The 4,819-nt window shown below is 38.5% G+C and overlaps 1 non-coding gene across 1 annotated transcript; it reads left to right on the top strand.

The window, feature by feature from the left end:
• Positions 1-4,328: 4,328 nt before the first annotated feature.
• On the top strand, positions 4,329-4,401 carry trnar-ucg (transfer RNA arginine (anticodon UCG)). Its single transcript has one exon. It is a non-coding gene; the product is annotated as a tRNA-Arg (tRNA).
• Positions 4,402-4,819: the final 418 nt, after the last annotated feature.

The following is a 4,819-nucleotide window of genomic DNA, read 5'->3' as shown; positions in this document are numbered from 1 at the left end:
AATGAATCACTGGGCACTGTTTCAGAGTAAAACCTTTGTCCTCGGTCGTTAAACTTTTAGTTCACATTGTGAACAGAGCATATAACAACAGCACAGCAAAGACGTCAGCTGCTGTCAAGATGTTCTTGAGCGCATTGTTTTGTTGTTTTTGGGGGACCTTTTAACAATGGAAATATGATCATTTTATATTGTAGATATAATCAGAGACCACAATGACTTGACATTACTACGTACGAAAAACAGATGGCAAGCTAGTATCCGAATAACAAACAACATAACAGCTGTTTACTCTTTAAAAAATAATACTTTACATGTGCGATGAAAACTAAAATAAAAAACACATTTCAAACAAAAAAATGTCCTGATATGTTGATATCGATGCCCATCAACCTGCCTGCCTTTTTATAAATATATAAATTATATAAAAATATATTTTTATTGTTTTATGAACTTTGTAAGGAATCTGTTGTCAGTCTCTTCATCCTTTTTGAGAATTGCTTTATGATAGGTGGACTATCAAAAAGGCTTCTTGCTGTGTTTGTTGTTTGGCTTTTTCTTTCTTCCTTGTTTTTCTGGTAGGGGTGGGTTTGGGGGTGGGTAGCAAAAGATTGCAGTCAGAAAAAAACTACACACACATCTAGATTACAGTAGTAGCTACTCAAACAGTGTTTTTCTGTTTTTTGGTGGTGATGATAATTTAATAAGATTCTAATTATCCTTGGCTAAAGGTGCCCTTAAAAAATGCCCAATTCTTATACAATATTTGGAAATCTGGTTTTCCTGCCAGTTGAAACCTGCATTGTTTACTTGCATGTGAACTAGCTTGTAGCCTTCTTCTGACCTACTTCTACTGGCACAGTGCTGTATTTTGATGCAGTGCCAGATGCCACAGAAATTGTGCGACACTATTGGTGAGAAACTGTGTTGCATCAGCTGTGTGCACATATACGTGCATTTGCAATGTGGGGGGCTTGAACAAGCAAAGCAAAATAGGAGCTCTACTGTTGAGTGGTGTATTATAGGGTGAAGCTTTTGCCTTGCAAGGTAGCTACATTCTTCTGCAAATTGCGAGATCACCATTATCCAACAGCACATCTTTACTAAAGATGACATGCTATTCTACCCACAATTATCTCAGATCAGAACTATTAGTCAATAAATTTGCAGTTACAGGCATGTTTTAGGTGTGACCATGTAGTGCTCATCAAATCGCTTTCACAATTCTTTTAAAGTGACCGTTTGTAAAAACTTCTTATGCCATGAGTAAGCCATAGATAGTGGATCTCTTCCAAACACCTGTGCTGCATTTTAATGTAGCATTATATGCGTTTTGGGTAACTTCAGGTTAGGGGAAGAACTTAAACCACAGGTTTGCAGATTTTCAGACTTCCTGACATGTCTATGAAGGCTTCACATCCTTAAAAAGTGAAGCTTGTCCGACCATGCTTCACACATGAAGACTCTGAAGTGGACTATGTCTCAAAAGCAACAGGAACATAGTCCACTTCAGATGGATCTTCTCCAAGATGCTTGTAAAATGGGTCTGAAATAACACAATCTTCAATGCAAGCTGAATCATGCCAACAGTTGCAAAGAAAAAATTTACTTGCCTGAAGCCATGCTATCAAACATCAATGTTTCCTTCAAAACTGAAAGCGAACACTGAAGCATAGGCTCAAATTTACCCAAGGCTTATTTTTATTAGATAATAAACACACCCTAATCTGAAAAGATAACCCTTGAAATAATCCATAATTAGGTTTATTGCCCCCCTCCTCAAGTTACCAAAGAAAATCACTGTTTTACACACATCTTGGTCTAGGGTATTTCCCATGATACACAAGAAGCCCACACAAACAGGATGTCTTTACAATGACTTTGCTCGTGCAGGCAAACGTGATCCTGTAGTGTAGCATTCATACCCAGTGATTCAAACATCAACACACCTATGTGTGAAAATGCGAAGAGTGTTTGATGTCAGGATGTCATCTGAAGTTTAGAGAGAGCTGCAGGACCTTTCAGGGGGAGCTAGACAGCACAGTTAGACAGCCTGCTGCTGCTGCCGATCTCTGCATATGAATGATCCCCACATTTCACACACGAACACACACTTCAACAAACAGATGGTGCTAAAAAAAAAAAAAAAAGCAGTACGAAAAGGATCAGCTATTTGCAGCTTTCCTTCTGGGCATGCGGAAAGGGGACTAGCTGAGCTTTCTGCATGCCCAGAAGGAAATGTTCTTACATGATTAAAGCATTACTTTAGCATTACATCCATCTTTACTGTGAAAGCCCCATGTATGCAACAAAAGAAACATAGTAAGGAAATAAAGTTACACTCACAGCTGCTTAGGTGGGATAACGAGTCAGGAAACTGAACTTCATTCAGCATTTTATTCATTCATTTACAATGGGGAGACCCTTAAACACACTGAATGACGTCAGAAATTATTGTTTGAGAGCAATTCAGTCACAGACTTGGACTTCACAGCCCTTTGGATCCACTTCGGGAGCCAGTATTGCAGGAAGATGTCTTAGCTTGTCCAAGAATGCAAACAAACACACAATAAGGTGTCAAAGCTCTATTCAGAAAAGCCTTTTGTCATGAAAGGGGCCACTTTAGTTTGAAGTTGAATCAGGTACTTAGACCCTGTCACTCCTATCTGCTAGTGTAGCTGTAGGTCAATACACAACCAGTGCTTCAGTCCTTATCATGCCGTTGAATGGCGATTAACAGTTCTAATCACTTCCACAGATACAGAAAATAAACACCCTTTTCTAATTAACAATTAACAGAAAGCTTCCCAGATAATGCAAATGAATACAGTTGTTGTGTGATATGTGTGAATATGGGGATTATTATAATTGATAATGGCCAATTAGTAAGTTGCTAACATTTTAAAACATTTTAAAGGGTTGGGGGGGAAAAGTAATAGGCATTACTGGAATGCCTACTGAATTAGTCTAACTTTGCCATCTTCCTAGCTGCATGGAGAAGAAACAATAGTCAAAATACTCAAGTAGTAACAACATGTAAAAAAAAACTTGATTGTCATAAATGTTCTGGCTTCTTTGGAAATCCACAGAATGTAACTGATCCACCCTGTTTAGTGAAACACTACAAGTTTATATTTATACAAAGTTTTATGTCATTTGAAACAGAAACAAACCAAAATAAAATGCAAATGTTTTAGACAGGCTGACTCACAGCAAGTCATATCAGATGTCAGATAATTCAAAGGAACTGCTCCAAAACGAGATGATCTGAAATGGGGATCCAGTTCAGTGAGTCCAGTTATCAGAGATCAGGGCTAGCAGACCAGCTGCATCTGTTAGCATGCTTGAACACCTCTAGAGGAAGTAGTTTCTGGCATGTCCGCATTGGCTTTATTTTCCATTCCTGTAGAGGTACTGCTTGTAAATGACAGAAATATCTCGAAGTCATGAGTAAAAAAAGTTACCAAATGTTTAACTGGAACGAAAGACTGAAAATAGTGGCAGAGCGAGTAACACTGGATCTTCATGTGCAGCAAAAAAAAATCTTTCAGCACACATTCACACATACAACCACAAACCTGTGAACATTCAGAATGTTAAAAAATGTTACCAGTTACTTTTGAAGTATTATCCTTTTAATGTTGATTTTACAAATGTCACCACGTGTTTAGAGATGCCAACATAGGCTGCAAGTGTAAAGTGAATGAGATAAACTGAGAGGGTTTATATGGAGTGTAGAGTTCATTCTGGGGTCATGCACTATCACATACATGTAGATCTAACCAGAATGCAAACACACAGACGACAGACCTCATTAAGGTTAATGCATGCACTTTGAGCTCCTGGTGTTTTCTTCAGTGCTATAATACACAGGAGAGGAATTTCACAATAACTGCATGGTAAACAAAGCCTGGCTACTTCTGCCTGAAGGAAAGGTGACATTTGCCATGTGGACCAAAGGACAGTCACTTTGGTTTTAGATCACCTGAAACACAGCTGAGAAAGCTCAAACATCCTTTTCCCCAATCAACTTCCTGTCCTCTTCCTGGGGAGACTAAAGACAAACAGGAAAAATGCAGCACTAAAGGGATGGAGCAACCATGCTCAGGCTATCAGCTCAGCTCTTGCAGGAACTGACTTAGTTGCGCTAAAAAGAGAGCATTCAAATATAAAATATAAGACAGTGTATTAAAAAAAAGAATTCTCTTGTAGAGGCATGAAATGCATTAATATATATAAACACACAATAGCTAGAGGTGTTACAGTCAGCCGTCCTTTGTTTTTGTGTTAATGACCACGTGTTCTAATTGAAGAGCCCGTGACCCAAAGACGACCATGTGGCCTAATGGATAAGGCGTCTGACTTCGGATCAGAAGATTGAGGGTTCGAGTCCCTTCGTGGTTATTTATATGTCTACAAATTTTCCCGGAGGAACCTACCCGACGCATTATTAAAACTTTATCAAATTTAATGGGTTAATTTCCTTCTCTTTTCTCGTACTCTTCTATATCATTGTCTATAGTTCCTTGTTCTATTGTGGGATTAAATTGTTTGAAAACTTTGCTCATGTGTCTCCTTTCACAGTGAATATAAATGAACAATGTAATTAATGGCGTAATCAGCTAAGGTTAGAACATTCCACAATCCACAAACACTAAATAACTGCTAATTAGTGCTAAGTAACATACTAATGCAGCAGCAGAATTTCACCAAGCAAAACGGAAACATTTTTAGATTCAGCCATGTACCCAGAGGAACTGCAGTTTTTGACACTTCAACTGAATGGCTTCACTTTTTCAGCCCCAGCAGCTGCTGCTTGGTT

This window comes from Copadichromis virginalis, linkage group LG12, assembly GCF_057382275.1.
Source record: "Copadichromis virginalis isolate Kocher_CV1m ecotype Utaka linkage group LG12, C_Virginalis_male_GT1.1, whole genome shotgun sequence".
Lineage (NCBI taxonomy): Eukaryota > Metazoa > Chordata > Actinopteri > Cichliformes > Cichlidae > Copadichromis > Copadichromis virginalis.
This window is presented reverse-complemented; position numbering and strand designations above follow the sequence as displayed.